Here is an 18,528-nt window from a genome sequence, read left to right as displayed (position 1 = left end):
TCAGTTTCAGGAGATTTTGGGCTGAGATGATGGGGTCTTCTATCTGCAAATAGAGACAATTTGACTTCCTCCTTTCCTATTTGAATATGCTTTATTTCTTTTTCTTGCCTGATTGCTCTGGCTAGAACTTCCAGTACTATATTGAATAGGAGTGGTGACAGAGGCTATCCTTGTCTAGTGCCAGATTTCAAAGGAAATGCTTCCAGTTTTTGCCCATTCAGTATGATATTGGCTGTTGGTTTGTCATAAATAGCTTTTATTATTTTGAGATACATTCCGTCAATACCTAGTTTATTGAGGGTTTTTAGTATAAAGGGCTGTTGGATTTTGTCAAAGGCCTTCTCTGCATCAATTGAGATCATCATGTGGTTTTTGTCTCTGGTTCTGTTTATGTGGTGAATTACGTACTTGCGTATGTTGAACCAGCCTTGCATCCCCAGGATAAATCCTACTTGATCATGGTGGATAAGCTTTTTGATGTGCTGTTGCAATCGACTTGCCAGTATTTTATTGAAGATTTTTGCATCTATGTTCATCATATATATTTGCCTGAAGTTTTCTTTTCTTGCTGAGTCTCTGCCAGGTTTTGGTATCAGGATGATGTTGGTCTCATAAAATGATTTGGGAAGGATTCCCTCTTTTTGGATTATTTGGAATAGTTTCAGAAGGAATGGTAATAGTTCCTCTTTGTGTGTCTGGTAGAATTCGGCTGTGAACCCATCTGGACCTGGGCTTTTTTGGTGTGGTAGGCTCTTAATTGCTGCCTCGACTTCAGATCTTGTTATTGGTCTATGCAGGGTTTCAACTTCCTCCTGATTTAGGCTTGGGAGGAGGCAAGTGTCCAGGAATTTATCCATTTCTTCCAGGTTTACTAGTTTATGTGCATAGAGTTGTTTGTAATATTCTCTGATGATGGTTTGAATTTCTGTGGAATCTGTGGTGATTTCCCCTTTATTGTTTTTTATTGCATCTTTTTGGTTGTTCTCTCTTTTCCTTTTTATCAGTCGGGCTAGGGGTCTGTCTATTTTGTTGATCTGTTCAAAAAACCAGCTCTTGGATTTATTGACTTTTTAAAGGGTTTTTCGTGTCTCTATCTCCTTCAGTTCTGCTCTGATCTTAGTTATTTCTTGTCTTCTGCTGGGTTTTGAGTTTTTTTGATCTTGCTCCTCTAGCTCTTTCAATTTTGATTTAGAGTGTCAATTTTGGATCTCTCCATTCTTGTCATATGGGCACTTATTGCTATATATTTTCCTCTAGAGACTGCTTTAAATGTGTCCCAGAGATTCTGGCATGTTGTATCTTCATTCTCATTGGTTTCGAATAACTTCTTTATTTCTTCCTTCATTTCATTGTTCATCCAGTCAACATTCAAGAGCCAGTTGTTCAGTTTCCATGAAGCTGTGGGGTTCTGGGTTAGTTTTTGAATTCTGAGTTCTAACTTGATTGCACTATGGTCTGAGAGACAGTTTGTTATGATTTCCGTTGTTTTGCATTTGCTGAGGAGTGCTTTACTTCCAATTATGTGGTCAATTTTAGAGTAGGTGTGATGTGGTGCTGAGAAGAATGTATATTTTGTGTATTTGGGGTGGAGAGTTCTGTAAATGTCTATCAGGTTTGCTTGTTCCAGATCTGAGTTCAAGCCCTGGATATTTTTGCTGATTTTCTGTCTGGTTGATCTGTCTAATATTGACAGTGGAGTGTTAAAGTCTCCCACTATTATTGTGTTGGAGTCTAAGTCTCTTTGTAAGTCGTTAAGAACTTGCCTTACGTATCTGGGTGCTCCTGTATTGGGTCCATATATATTTAGAATCGTTATCTCTTCTTGTTGTATCGATTTTTTTACCATTATGTAATGACCTTCTTTTTCTCTTTTGATCTTTGTTGCTTTAAAGTCTATTTTGTCAGACATGAGAATTGCAACTCCTGCTTTTCTTTGCTCTCCATTTGCTTGGTAAATCTTCCTCCATCCCTTTATTTTGAGCCTTTGTGTATCCTTGCATGTGAGATGGGTTTCCTGGATACAGCACACTGATGGGTTTTGGTTTTTTATCAAATTTGCCAGTCTGTGTCTTTTGATTGGTGCATTTAGCCCATTTACATTTAGGGTTAATATTGTTATGTGTGAATTTGGCACTGCCATTTTGATGCTAGCTGGCTGTTTTGCCCGTTAGTTGATGTAGATTCTTTATTTTGTTGATGCTCTTTAGCTTTTGGTATGTTTTTGGAATGGCTGGTACTGGTTGTTCCTTTCTCTGTGTAGTGCCTCTTTCAGGAGCTCTTGTAAAGCAGGCCTGGTGGTGACAAATTCTCTGAGTACTTGTTTGTTCGCAAAAGATTTTATTTTTCCTTCACTTCTGAAGCTCTGTTTGGCTGGATATGAAATTCTGTGTTGAAAGTTATTTTCTTTAAGGATGTTGAATATTGGCCCCCACTCTCTTCTGGCTTGTAGAGTTTCTGCCGAGAGATATGCTGTGAGTCTGATGGGCTTCCCTTTGTGGGTGACCCAATCTTTCTCTCTGGCTGCCCTTAGTATTTTCTCCTTCATTTCAACTCTGGTGAATCTGACGATTATGTGCCTTGGGGTTGCTCTGCTTGCGGAGTATTTTTGTGGTGTTCTCTGTATTTCCTGGATTTGAGTGTTGGCCTACCTTGCTCAGTTGGGGAAATTTTCCTGGATAATATTCTAAAGAGTATTTTCCACCTTGAATTCGTTCTTTCCGTCACCTTCTGGTATACCTATCAAATGTAGGTTAGGTCTCTTCACATATTCCCACATTTCTTGGAGACTTTGTTCATTCCTTTTTGCATTTTTTTCTCTAATTTTGGTTTCTCATTTTATTTCATTGAGTTGATCTTCGACTTCGGACATTCTTTCTTCTGCTTGGTCAATTCGGCTGTTGAAACTTGTGCATGCTTCGCCAGGATCTCGTGTTGTGTTTTTCAGCTCCTTTAATTCATTAATATTTCTTTCTAAGTTTTCCTTTCTTGTTATCATTTCCTCGAATCTTTTTTCAAGGTTCTTCGTTTCTTTGCATTGATTTAGAACATGTTCTTTTAGCTCACAGAAGTTTCTGATTACCCACCTTCAGAAGTCTAGTTTCATCATTTCATCACAGTCATTCTTTGTCCACCTTTGTTCCCTTGCTGTTGAGGAGTTTCGTTCCTTTGTAGGAGGCGACATGTTCTGGTTTCGGGTGTTTTCGTCGTTTTTGCGCTGGTTTCTTCCCATCTTTGTGGATTTATCCACCTGTCGTCTGAGTAGTTGCTGACTTTTCAATTGGGTCTCTGAGTGGACGCCCAGATTGTTGATGATGAAGTATTTCTGTTGCTTGGTTTTTCTTCTACCAGTCTAGCCCCTCTGCTGTACGACTGCTGAGGTCCACTCCAGGACCTGCTTGTATGGCGTACAACTGTAGCAGCCTCTGTGCATTCACTGAGAGCTAGAATCCTGAGTTGTTCTTATTGGGCCATCTTGAGTTTCCTCCTGTTCATTTCTTTTTATGCTTTTTTTCTCTAATCTTGCCTTCTTGTTTTATTTCATTGAGTTGATCTTCAACCTTTGGTATTTTTTCTCCTGCTTGGTAAATTCAGTTGTTCAAACTTGTGCATGCTTCCTGAAGTTCTTGTGTTGTGTTTTTCAGCTCCATCAATTCACTTATGTTCCTCTCCAAGTTGTCCATTCTCTTTAGCCTTTTGTCAAATCATTTTTCAAATTTCTTAGTTTCTTTGCATTGGATCAGAACATGTTCTTCTAGCTCACAGAAGTTTCTCATTACCCACTTTCTGAACTCCAATTCTGTCATTTCATCACACTCATTCTCCATCCAGCCTTGTTCCCTTGCTGGTGAGGAGTCATGATCTTTTGTAAAAGGAGAGGTGTTCTGGTTTTGGGTGTTTTCCTCTTTCTGTGCTAGTTTCTTCTCATCTTTGTGGATTTATCCACCTGTCGTCTTTTTAGTTGCTGATTTTCAGATTGGATCTCTGAGTGGATGTCCAGTTTGTTGACGATAAAGTTATTTCTCTTTCTTAGTTTTCCTTCTAACAGTCTGGCCCCTCTGCTGTAGGACTACTGAGGTCCACACCAGGCCCTGCTTGCCTGGAAATCACCTGCAGCAGCTGCAGAACAGTAAGGGCTGCTACCAGTTTCTTCTTCTGCTATCTTTTTCCCAGAATGACGCCTGCCAAATGTCAGTCTGATCAGTTCTTTGTGAGGTGACTCTTTGGATATACAGGGTTCAGGGAGCTGCTTGAGGAGACAGTCTGTCCTTTATAGGAGCTCAAGTGCTGAGCTGTGAGCTCCATTGTTCATTCAGAGCTACTGGGCAGGTACATTTAAGTCTGCTGCAGCAGAACTCATAAACCCTTTTTTTCCCCAGGTGCTCTGTCCCAGGGAGTTAGGGCTTTATTTATGAGTTTCCATTGTGTTGCTGCCTTTTATTTTCAGCACTGCCCTGCACATCAAGGAGGCAGCCTAGTCACTATCTGCCTGCAGAGGCTTTGCTGAGCTGCTGTAGGCTCCTCCCTGCTTCTGTGTGAACTTCCCTGCAGACCTGTTTATATTGGTGTGGTCAGAACTGCGTCTGCAATGGTGGCCCACCTTTGTAATGGCAGACTCTCTCTGTAATGGTGGGTTGCCTCAGCAATGGTGGGATGCCTGAGTGATGGCAGACTACCTTCATAGGGGTGGGGTGCCTCAGTAATGGCGGATGTCCCCCTCCACAAAGCTGGACCATCCCGGGTTCAGCTGTGCTTGCTGTGAAACTCTCAACCCAGAGCGTTACTAATTGCTGTTCTGTTTTTGTTTGTGGTGGTGGGACCCGTCGAGTGTGATCACCTGGCTCTCTGCCTCAGAGCCTTTTTTTAATTAAGTTGAATGGTTGACTCTCTCCCAGGTGTTCCAGTCGCCTGTGGAAAAGGCTCTGGGATCTGTGTGATTTCCTGTGCAGTGACCCACTGTGTGGGCTGAAACAGTGGCACTGAGATTCGTGGTGCTTCTTTGCCTGGGAATCTCCTGTCCTGGCTTTCTGTTTCAGTCCCCTGTTTAATCAGATGAATGGGTGACTCTGCCTTCCTGGAGCTCCTATCACCAGCTTAAAAGGGCAACCAGACCAGTGTATTTTGTACGGATAACCACCACACCAGGGCACTGGCAAAACAGCCACATCTGCCAAAATAGCCGTGCTGGTGACCCATGGGTCTCCTCCACCTGGGAATCTCCTGGTCTGTGGGCAATAAAATCCGTCTGGAAATGCGACGTCCACTCACCCTCTGCGCTTTCACTGGGAGTTGCAATACTGAGCTGCTCCTAAATGGCCATCTTGGATCTTCCTCCAAGTTTACCTTTTTGAGAGAGAAAGAGCACAGGAGCTGGAGGTAAGGCTAAGAAGTTACCAAGTGGATTTTCAGTCAAACTCCAATGCCAACATCTGTGACTAGGTCATATCAAGTAATAATTGGAAAAATGGATAGCTTCAATATTAACTAACATACTGAAGAGCTTACTAACTTCTTGGCATTCTATTTCCTGTACGTTTTATGGTTTGTATAAAGGTTCACATTATTTGAAAATTATAGATATTATCTCTTTTGTGACCATACTTCAAAACGTTTTAATCAAAATTTAAATTATTCTTAATAAATTTGAACTTTTTGAACCTTTGCCCTTGCAAATAATCATACATGAATGGTTTCTTGCCATTGTATTTCTATTTTTTAATTTATTTTTATTTTTTTTTAAATCTTATTGCATTTTAAGTTTTGGGGTACATGTGAAGAACATGCAGGATTGTTTCATAGGTACATACATGGCAATGTGGTTTGCTGCTTTCTTCCTCATCGCCTGTATCTGGCATTTCTTCCCATGTTATCCCTCCCCAATTCTCCACACCCTGCTGTTCATCTCCTGGTCCTTCCACAACAGACCTCTGTGTGTGATGCTCCCCTCCCTGTGTCCATGTGTTCTCATTGTTCAACACCTGCCTTTGAGTGAGAACATGTGGTGTTTGATTTTCTATGCTTGTGTCAGTTTGCTGAGAATGATGGTTTCCAGGTTCATCCATGTTCCTACAAAGGACACAACTCATCAAGTAGGCTTCATCCCATGGATGCAAGGCTGATTCAACATAGACAAGTTTATAAACATGATTCACCACATAAACAGAACCAACACAAAAACCACGTGATTATCTCAATAGATGCAGAGAAGGCCTTAGACAAAATTCAATGACGATTTATGCTAAAAACTCTCAATAAACTAGGTATTGATGGAACGTATCTCAAAATAATGAAAACTATTTATGGCAATCCTACAGCCAATATCATACTGAATGGGCAAAAATTAGAAGCATTCCCTTTGAAATCTGGCACTAGACAAGGATGCCCTGTCTCACCATTCCTATTCAATATAGTATTAGAATTTCTAGCCAGAGCAATCAGGCAAGAAAAAGAAATAAAGGGTATTCAATTAGGAAAGGAGGAAGTCAAATTGTCTCTATTTGCAGACAACATGATTGTATGTTTAGAAGACCCATCATCTCAGCCCAGAATCTTCTGAAACTGATAAGCAACTTCAGCAAAGTGTCAGGATACAAAATCAATGCGCAAAAATTAAAGCATTCCTTTACACCAAAACAGACTTAAAAAGAGCAAAATCAAGAACGAACCGCCATTCACAATTGCCATTGTATTTCTAACGATTTCTTCATACGTAATACACTCTTGACTACTTTTTATTACTCAGTTTGCAAATTTATGTCATTTTTCTACAGTGTATACCACAGTGCAGTCAGTGCCATGGGATTGTCAGACAAACCACTAGTGCCTAAGCCAGGAGGCCTGCACTTAGACTGTACGAGGTGTGCATGTCTCAAGTACTAGATGCAGGAAGCACATGGGATTTTACTGGAAATGATAACTTTTATGGGACGAAGTAATATTTATAGTTTGTGACTTTTGGTAAGTACACAGTAAAATTACAGCTGATAAGGATGAACATTTAAAATAGACATGTTCTATGGCATCATGGAAGTGTTTTAAAAGAACACATTTTTCTACCATAATTAGTGCAAGTTAAGTAGTGCCTTTTGATGCTTTAGTGATTAGACTTCGCTTACATTTCAGTACAACCCAGCACATGGCTGCCTCGTTAAAATTTGCTTTGAGTATATAACAACTTATAGATCGGGTAGAATTTGACTAGATCAATAAACTGACATTTTGCATAAGTGTGTGTTCATTATGTTTAAGGAACAAGTGCATAGGTAACAGATGATACAGTTAGAAGTTTGTCACAGTACTGTAACATTTTTGGAATTGGAAGCCCAATTTTTAAGTAACTTAATAAAGCAAGCTCCCCTTTGCTCCAGCAATTTAATTCTAGCCCTGAAAGGAGATTACCTTAGCGAGCTGCCAGAAGTGGGCGTGTAAACCTCAGCCTAAGTAGCTGTAGCTGAACTATATCTAAAGAAGTCTGCATGTGTGGCTTCTCATCAGTGGTGATTGTTATAAGGTTGGAACCCTTTTATAATTGTACCTCTTTTCTATTTGACATTCTTAGGCTTTTTCAAGGATGGAACCAGACGAAGTCTTTTATACTGCCCTCAAGAACAGGTCTTTGGGTGCTGATGATTTTATTTATCTTCAGTGCTCTAAGGCCATCTTCTCCTGAAGGAAGAAATGAGGGGTAATGTAACAGCTGAACTCCTCATCAAGAAAGACAGGAAAACACCACCTCTCCTGCTAAATAACTAGTAAAGCTAGTGTTTTCAAAAGAAGAAACACCTCAATTCCAGTTAACTCAAGGACAACTAAGATTGCACATCCTAGTAAAGAATGGGACCTTGCCAGGGCAATAACACAGTCTTACACTCTTGTGTCCCTTTTCATGTAAACAGAGTTATAGAAACCACTCCAAAGTCAAGGCTCCTTCTGCCCATGCACAGATACTTGCTTAGTGTGTGGGCTGATAGCTGTGAACTATGTAAGGTTCTTTTATGTTTGTTTGTTTTGAGATGAGTCTCACTCTGTTGCCAGGCTGGAGTGCAGTGGCACGATCTCGGCTCACTGCATTCTCCACCTCCTGGGTTCAAGCCATTCTCCTGCCTCAGGTTCTCTCCTTAATTAATTTTTATATTTTAAGTAGCTGAGATTTACAGGTACACCTGGCATATGTAAGGCTTTTAAAACAATGGTTTAAATTTTTTAGATTTTAAAGATAAGTTTTTAGGGGTTTTAAAAATATTTTTTCTTTCCCCCTAAATTGCTGCATATGCATTTGAAATCAATGCAGTATTAATATTAATACGTGTCAGAGAAGTTCATCAATAGCACAGTCTTTTCTTCCTGGGGGTCCTCCCCTGCAGGTGTCCCAGTCTGCTCACAGCAGCCATAGAAGGGGCCTGTATACTGAGAGAAGCTGCAGAGCCCTGGAAAGCTGGGGATTCACAGGCAGACATGTTGAGAGTTGAGATGGGAAATGGGTTGTGATGTCCTTTGTGAGGGTGTAATTGTTACTTTCCTGAGGCTGTTTCTAGATATTTCCTAAATTTAGATGTAGGTAAGACGTGACTTAATTCTAAAGGAATATTGCAATGGGGAAAGCACCAAGCATCAGATCTGCAAGCATCTCAAAAGAGGGAGAAAAAGGTGTTTTTTATGAAGGGGCAAACAAGATTAGAAGGAAGGTGGGAGGAAGAGTGGAGAATGGCAAAATCAGATTCAGGCTTAGGGAATGTTTCACCCAAAAGTCAGCCTGTTCTTCAAAGGGGCATAAACAGGGTTTGTATGTTGGCTCAGACTGAAGGCAGAGCAGAGTCCAGGAGCTGGGAAAGGAGAGAAACTTGAGCAGTGTATATAGCAAGTATTTTGCTCTGAACATGGAAGACAAAATTAATCGTTTATAAGGAAAAAATTAGAATTTAGAGAGTTTGTGCATTTGTAATATCAAAAAGAGGAAGCATCATCTAAGTCATTATGAAAAGGGTAATTTATTTGCTGTAATCTGTTTCTGCAGAACACAAAGGATGGAGAGTTCTTAACTATGGCTGTTAACCAAGATTGACTACACACCCTGTTTTTCCACAGTTTACTTTGTCCACTACAATCTTTTTCCATTTGCTTTTCCTGAGTTGTATCCTATATAATATGCACTCCAGGGTGCCAGAGTGAGACTCCATCTCAAACATAAATAAGGTAGCCTGTGGCAACAGGGCAGAGACCACAACAGAAGGGCAGAGCCTGCAGCAAAAGGGCGAACCTCACACCAGCAGGGCGGAGCCACTGCAGGCAAAAAGTGACTAGAGCCCTGTTGAACCGGCAAACTGAGACCCGAGAGGGCTGAACTTGAGACTGAACGGGTCTTGAACTGTGACGCAGCCCAGGAAATCCCAGGGACTCAGCGTTTGGGAAAGCGCAGTGCGACGAACAAAACAGTGATTCCAAACGCTCCCGGTGAATAGGTTCTTTTTAAAGCCCAGCTCCGCGCAGGAGGGGCATCCGCCATTACCGAGGCAATCAGCCCCTACTGAAGTACACGCCCATTGCTGACGCAGCCTGCCGTTGCCGAGGCAACCTGGTACAACAGAGAGACTCAGCCTCAGGGCGTAGCCCATGGCAACAAGGCGGAGACCACAGCAGAAGGGCAGAGCCTGCAGCAAAAGGGCGAACCTCACACCAGGAGGGCGGAGCCTCGGCAGGCAAAAAGTGACTAGACTGCCTCCTAGCTGGGCAGGACAGCGAGGTGGACACTCAAAAGGAAAGCCCCAACCCCCCCACCAGACAGAGCATCTGAGGAAAAAAAGGGGTTTTCTTATGAGTTAGGTTGCAGCAGAACTAAACATAGCAGCCTAGCAGCCCTGAATGAACAACAGAGCTCACAGCTCAGCACTTGAGCTCCTACAAAGTACAGACTGTCTTCTCAAGCAACTCTCTGACCCCTCTATATCCATAAGACTGACATTCGGCAGACATCATCCTTGGACAAGGATAGCAGAAAAAGAAACTGGTAGCATCCCTCGCTGTTCCGCAGCCACTACAGGTGCACCCCAGACAAGCAGGGCCTGGAGTGGACCTCAGCAGTCGTACAGCGAAGGGGCTAGACTGGTAGAAGGAAAACCAAGTAACAGAAATACTCCATCATCAACAATCTGGGTGTCCACTCAGAGATCCAATCAAAAAGTCAGCAACTACACAGACGACAGGTGGATAAATTCACAAAGATGGGAAGAAACCAGCGAAAAAAGGAGGAAAACACCCGAAACAAGAACACCTCACCACCTAGAAAGGACCAAAACTCCTCACCAGCAAGGGAACAAAGCTGGACGGAGAATGACTGTGACGAAATGACGGAATTAGACTTCAGAAGGTGGATAATGAGAAACTTTTGTGAGCTAAAAGAACATGTTTTAAATCAATGCAAAGAAACTAAGAACCTTGAAAAAAGATTTGAGGAAATGATAACAAGAATGGATACCTTAGAGAGGAATATGAATGAATTAAAGGAGCTGAAAAACACAATACGAGAACTTCGCGAAACATGCACAAGTTTCAATAGCCGAATTGACCAAGCAGAAGAAAGAATATCAGAAGTCGAGGATCAACTCAATGAAATAAAACGAGAAATCAAGATCAGAGAAAAAAGCGCAAAAAGGAATGAACAAAGTCTCCAAGAAGTGTGGGACTATGTGAAGAGACCTAACCTACATTTGATAGGCGTACCAGAATGTGATGAAGAGAATGAATCCAAGCTGGAAAATACTCTTCAGGGCATTATCCAGGAAAATTTCCCCCACCAAGCAAGACAGGCCAACACTCTATTGCAGGAAATACACAGAACACCACAGAGATATTCCGCAAGGAGAGCAACCCCAAGGCACATAACCGTCAGATTCAACAAGGTTGAAATACAGGAGAAAATACTAAGGGCAGCCAGAGAGAAAGGTCGGGTCACCCACAAAGGGAAGCCCATCAGACTCACAGCAGATCTCTCGCCAGAAACTCTACAAGCCAGAAGAGAGTGGGGGCCAATATTCAACATCCTTAAAGAAAAGAACTTTCAACCCAGAATTTCATATCCAGCCAAACTGAGCTTCAGAAGTGAAGGAAAAATAAAATCCTTTGCGAACAAGCAAGCACTCAGAGATTTTGTCACCACCAGCCCTGCTTTACAAGAGCTCCTGAAAGAGGCACTACACATAGAAAGGAACAACCAGTACCAGCCATTCCAAAATCACACTAAATGCTAAAGAGCATCAACATAATGAAGAATCTACAACAACTAACGGGCAAAACAGCCAGCTAGCATCAAAATGGCAGTGTCAAATTCACACATAACAATATTAACCCTAAATGTAAATGGACTAAATGCACCAATCAAAAGACACAGACTGGCAAATTGGATAAAAATCCAAAACCCATCAGTGTGCTGTATCCAGGAAACCCATCTCACATGCAAGGATACACAAAGGCTCAAAATAAAGGGATGGAGGAAGATTTACCAAGCAAATGGAGAGCAAAAGAAAGCAGGAGTTGCAATCCTCATCTCTGATAAATAGACTTTAAAGCAACAAAGATCAAAAGAGACTAAGAAAGCCATTACATACTGGTAAAAGGATCGATACAAGAAGAGCTAACGATCCTAAACATATATGGACCCAATACAGGAGCACCCAGATACGTAAGGCAAGTTCTTAACGACTTACAAAGAGACTTAGACTCCCACACAATAATAGTGGGAGACTTTAACACTCCACTGTCAATATTAGACAGATCAACAAGACAGAAAATCAACAAGGATATCCAGGGCTTGAACTCAGACCTGGAGCAAGCAAACCTGATAGACATTTACAGAATTCTCCACCCCAAATCCACAGAATATACATTCTTCTCAGCACCACATCATACCTACTCTAAAATTGACCACATAATTGGAAGTAAAGCACTCCTCAGCAAATGCAAAACAACTTAAATCATAACAAACAGCCTCTCAGACCATAGTGCAATCAAGTTAGAACTCAGAATACAGAAACCAACCCAGAACCGCACAGCTTCATGGAAACTGAACAGCTGGCTCCTGAATGTTGACTGGATGAACAACGAAATGAAGGCAGAAATAAAGAAGTTCTTCGAAACCAATGAGAACGAAGATACAACATGCCAGAATCTCTGGGACACATTTAAAGCAGTCTCTAGAGGAAAGCATATAGCAATAACTGCCCATATGAAGAGAATGGAGAGATCCAAAATTGACACCCTATCGTCAAAATTGAAAGAGCTAGAGGAGCAAGATCAAAAAAACTCAAAACCCAGCAGAAGACAAGAAATAACTAAGATCAGAGCTGAACTGAAGGAGATTGAGACACGAAAAACCCTTTAAAAAATCAATAAATCCAAGAGCTTGTTTTTTGAAAAGATCAACAAAATAGACGGACCGCTAGCCAGATTGATTAAAAAGAAAAGAGAGAACAACCAAATAGATGCAATAAAAATATGATAAAGGGGAAATCACCACAGATTCCACAGAAATTCAGACCATCATCAGAGAATATTACAAACAACTCTATGCACATAAACTAGTAAACCTGGAAGAAATGGATAAATTCCTGGACTCCTGTGTCCTCCCAAGCCTAAACCAGGAGGAAGCTGAAACTATGAATAGACCAATAAGAAGGGCAGAAGTCGAGGCAGCCATTAAGAGCCTACCACACAAAAAAAAGCCCAGGTCCAGATGGGTTCACAGCCGAATTCTACCAGACACCCAAAGAGGAGCTGGTACCATTTCTTCTGAAACTATTCCAAATAATCCAAAAAGAAGGAATCCTACCCAAATCATTCTATGAGACCAATATCATCCTGACACCAAAACCCGGCAGAGACCCAACAAGAAAAGAAAACTTCAGGCCAATATCCATGATGAACATAGATGCAAAAATCTTCAATAAAATATTGGCAAGCCGATTGCAACAGCAAATCAAAAAACTTATTCATCATGATCAAGTAGGATTCATCCCGGGAATGCAAGGCTGGTTCAACATACGCAAGTCTATCAACGTAATTCACCACATAAACAGAACCAAAAACAAAAACCACATGATTATCTCAATTGATGCAGAGAAGGCATTTGACAAAATTCAACAGCCCTTTATGCTAAAAACCCTCAATAAACTCGGTATCGATGGAACGTATCTCAAAGTAATAAAAGCTATTTATGACAAACCAACAGCCAATATCATACTGAATGGGCAAAAACTGGAAGCATTCCCTTTGAAATCTGGCACTAGACAAGGATACCCTCTTTCACCACTCCTATTCAATATAGTACTGGAAGTTCTAGCCAGAGCAATCAGGCAAGAAAAAGAAATAAAGGGTATTCAAATAGGAAAGGTGGAAGCCAAATTGTCTCTATTTGCAGATGACATGATAGTATACCTAGAAGACCCCATCGCCTCAGCCCAAAAACTCCTGAAACTGATAAGCAACTTCAGCAAAGTCTCAGGATATAAAATCAATGTGCAAAAATCACAAGCCTTCCTCTACACCAATAACAGACTTAAAGAGAGCCAAACCAAGAACGAACTGCCATTCACAATTGCTACAAAAAGAATAAAATACCTTGGAATACAACTCACAAGGAACGTAAGGGACCTCTTCAGGGAAAACTACAAACCACTGCTCAACGAAATCAGAGAGGACACAAACAGATGGAGAAACATTCCATGTTCATGGTTAGGAAGAATTAATATCGTGAAAATGGCTATACTGCCCAAAGTAATTTACAGAATCAACGCTATCCCCATCAAGTTACCATTAACTTTCTTCACAGAACTGTAAAAAACCACCTTGAACTTCATATGGAACCAAAAGAGAGCCCACATAGCCAAGTCAATTCTAAGCAAAAAGAACACAGCGGGAGGCATCACACTACCGGATTTCAAACTATACTATAAGGCTACAGTAATCAAAACAGCATGGTACTGGTACCAAAACAGAGATATAGATCAATGGAACAGAACAGAGGCATCAGAGGCAACACAACATAGCTACAACCATACAATCTTTGATAAACCTGACAAAAACAAGCAATGGGGAAAGGATTCCCTGTTCAACAAATGGTGCTGGGAAAACTGGCTAGCCATGTGTAGAAAGCAGAACCTGGACCCCTTCCTGACACCTTACACCAAAATTAACTCCAGATGGATTAAAGACTTAAACATAAGACCTGGCACGATAAAAACCCTAGAAGGAAATCTAGGCAAAACTATCCAGGACATAGGAGTAGGCAAGGACTTCATGAACAAAACACCAAAAGCATTGGCAACAAAAGCCAAAATAGACAAATGGGACCTAAGGAAACTCCACAGCTTCTGCACAGCACAAGAAACAGTCACTAGAGTGAATAGGCAAACAACAGAATGGGAAAAAATTTTTGCAGTTTACCCATCTGACAAAGGGCTGATATCCAGAATTTACAAAGAACTCAAACAGATTTACAGGAAAAAAACAAACAAGCCCATTCAAAAGTGGGCAAAGGATATGAACAGACACTTTAAAAAAGAAGACATATATGAAGCCAACAATCATATGAAAAAATGCTCATCGTCACTGGTCATCAGAGAGATGCAAATCAAAACCACATTGAGATACCATCTCACGCCAGTTAGAATGGCGATCATTAAAAAATCTGGAGACAACAGATGCTGGAGAGGATGTGGAGAAAAAGGAACACTTTTACACTGTTGGTGGGAGTGTAAATTAGTTCAACCATTGTGGAAGACAGTGTGGCGATTCCTCAAGGCCTTAGAAATAGAAATTCCATTTGACCCAGCAATCCCATTACTGGGTATATATCCAAAAGACTATAAATCGTTCTACTATAAGGACACATGTACACGAATGTTCATTGCAGCACTGTTTACAATTGCAAAGACCTGGAATCAACCCAAATGCCCATCGATGATAGACTGGATTGGGAAAATGTGGCACATATACACCATGGAATATTATGCAGCAATCAGAAATGATGAGTTCATGTTGTTTGTAGGGACATGGATGAATCTGGAGAACATCATTCTCAGCAAACTGACACAAGAACAGAAAATGAAACACCGCATATTCTCACTCAGAGGCTGGTGATGAAAAATGAGAACACATGGACACAGAGAGGGGAGTACTAAACACTGGGGTCTATAGGGGGGAAAGGGGAGGGCCTGTGGGAGGGGGAGGTGGCAGGGATTGCCAGGGGAGAAACACCAAATGTGGGTGAAGGGGAGAAAGCAAACAAAACACACTGCCATGTGTGTACCTATGCAACTGTATTGCATGCTCTGCACATGTACCCCAAAACCTAAAATGCAATAAAAAAAACATAAATAAATATTTTAAATAAAATCTTTTAAACATTTTAAATAAAATCTTGTTTTAACCAAGTATTGTTTGTATTTGTGTAATTTTGTTAATATAAAAGACCCACCTCTGGAAAGACTATTATGATTTTCTTCTTACTCATATCCAACTAAATTATACCACCCCGTTTTCTAAAATCAACAACAACAACCAAGTTTCTATTAACCAATCTTATTACAATTTACATAGATGATTCTCAACATGCTTAGACTTTCTGTTTTGCCTAAATATTCTCTTTCTTGAACAACCTCAAAAGAACTATTTGAGTGTCCTAATTTACACAGATGGAAATCCAGGGGATGTGTGTGGGAATGGATGCTAAGAGTGTGGGATAATGGTGGAAGAAACATAGTCAGATCAGGACAAACATGCTCACTAAGGAGAGATTCTGCATTCAATGTTGCAGCTTGAGGGCGTTAGAACGAGCTCTAACAATTTGTTTGGTGGTTGGCTGAAACATTGAAAGGTTGCCCACAGTGAGGGAGTTGGAAATAATGGAACTTCCTTAATTTAATGCAAAGGAAGGGATTCAAGGTTAAAGGAAACTGGAATGTTAGACTATCGGATATATATATATATATATAGTAGATCCAGGCTGGAGTGCAGTGACATAATCACAGCTCACTGCATCCTCAACCTCCTGTACACAAATTGTTCTCCTGCCTTATTCCTCCTCAGTAGCTGGGATTACAGGCATTTGCCATCACACCTGGCTTATTAAAAAGATACATTTTTTGTAGCCCAGGCTGGTCTCTAACTCCTGGGCTCAAGGGATTATGTGTCTTGGCCTGCTAAAGTGCTGGGATTATAGGTGTGAGCTACCACACCCAGCCTTGATCTGTCATTTAAGAACCACTCACCCACTCTGGGAGGGCCCAGAGGACATAACCTTTTACCATGACTGTGAGAAATAAATTTGTGAGGGAAGCTCCAGCATCTTTGAAGAGTTCTGTGATAACTTTTCTCCGTAGGCCAGACCTTACAATGGGAACTCGTTTACTAAATGAGAAAACCTGGTTGAAATGGAAGTAATTGGATCCCAGGCTGTCAGGAGCAAGTGGCAGCACTCAATCACCAACGGCATGATGGGTGTGGTTCCTGTGATGGACAGTAGAGTCAAAGCAGCAGAGAGAATGTTCTGACATGTATAGACCTACGGCATTTCCTAGTTGATCATGGTGGCCCTAGAAGTGAAACAGACAGGGAGCCTGTAAATTCTTACTTGATCTGTATAAACAGAAAAGCTCTAGGTTGAGTGATCAAAGATCTAACCTGAGTAATGGAAACAGAGTCGTGGCTTCTCAACCAATTCTTGGAATTGAACCACTTTGCAGATCCAAAACCTCATGAATGAGGGGGAGACTATCTTAGTCCACTCAGACCTTAGACAAAGTAATTTATAGAAAACAGAAATTTTCTTCTCACAGTTCTGGAGGCTGGAAAATCTGAGATCAGAGTACCAGCAGCTTCCGTGTTTGGTGAAGGCTCACCTTCTGCTTCTTGCTGTGTTCTCACATGGCAAAAAGAACAAGTTAGCTGTCAACCTCTTTTATAGGGGCACTAATCCTAGTCATGAAGGCAGAGCCCCCATGCCTCAGTCACCTCCAGCAGGCTCCATTTCTTAATACTGTTGCACTTCAGGTTCAGTTTCAGCATATAAATCTGGGGAGAAACCAACATTCAGGCCCTAGCAGAGGCCAAGTCCCCTTGAAGAAGGACCCTGGTACGTTGCCAAAAATCTACACTGTTAGCTTTTCTTCCTGCCTTCCCCTAAGAGACCTATAGCCTTTTCCCAGGGAAACTGTGCACTGGGGGAAAGAAAATAATCAGATACTTTGGGGACTGCTGGGCTCTGAACTGACCCAAAACGACAAAATAGCGGCTTATGAATGTCAGGTAACCAATGGAGTTTGAACTCAGGCTTGTCTCATGGTGGGCAAGCCCACCTTGTGGTCACTGCACCAGTTTGCGAGTGCATCATCAGAACAGACATGCTCAGCAGCCTGGCGGCTTCCCACCTTGGGTTTCTATAGAGTGAGGACTGCTACGGTTGGGAAAGCCAAATGGAACCTCTATAATGGCCTCTACCTAGGAAAATAGCAAACCAAAAGCAAAACTACATTGCCGAAGGGAATCTCAAAGATTAATGACACCAACAGTGACTTGAAAGACACAGGGGTGGTGATTCCCACATACCGAATGTGCTACATCCTCCTTCAACTCGACTATCTGGCCCATGCAGGCTAATGGATCTTGGAGAATGACAGTGGACTCTTGTAAGCTTAACCCAAGAATCACTTCCATTCCGTGGCAGCTGCTGTACCAAATGTGGTAATTGTTTGAGCAAATTAACATATCCCCTGGTACTGGTATGCAGCTATTGAGCTGATAAGTTCATTTTTCTCCATTCCTGTGAATGAGACTCACCAGAAGCAGTTTGCTTTCAGCTGGCAAGGCCAGCAACCCTCCAACCTCGGTGCCCAACCTCCGCCTTTGGTGCCCTCCCTCAGGGGTCTCTTGATGCTCCAGCCCACCTCATCTTGTCATTCTCACAGATCTTAATTGCCTTTCCCTTCCAAAGGACAGCACAGTGGTCCATTGCATTGAGAACATCATTCTGACTAGACCCAGTGAGCAAGAAGTAGAAATTCTAAATGACTGGTAAGACATTTGTGTGTCAGAGGATAAAAAATAAATTTGACAAAAGTAGGCCAGGCATAGTGGCTCACACCTATAATGCCAGCATTTTGGGAGACTGAGATGGGAGTATCACTTGAGGCCAGGAGTTTAAGACCAGCCTGGGAAACATAGCAAGACGACATCGTTTCTTTTCCTATTTCTTTTTTTCTTTTTCTTTTTTTTCTGAGATGGAGTCTCGCTCTGTAGCCCAGGCTGGAATGCACTAGCAGGATCTCAGCTCACTGCAAACTCTGCCTCCTGGGTCCTGGTTGGAGCATTTCTCCTGCCTCCGCCTACCAAGTAGCTGGGATTACAGAGATGAAAAAACCCAATTTTTGCAAAAAAAGTAAAAAATAAAATAGCTGGGCACGGTTGTGTGCACCTGTGATTCCAGTTACTTGGGAGGCAGAGGCAGGAGAATTCCTTGAGCCCAGGAGTTCGAGGCTGCAATAA

This window comes from Callithrix jacchus, chromosome 12, assembly GCF_049354715.1.
Source record: "Callithrix jacchus isolate 240 chromosome 12, calJac240_pri, whole genome shotgun sequence".
In the NCBI taxonomy this organism is placed as follows: domain Eukaryota; kingdom Metazoa; phylum Chordata; class Mammalia; order Primates; family Cebidae; genus Callithrix; species Callithrix jacchus.
Note: the sequence above shows the minus strand (reverse complement) of the source record.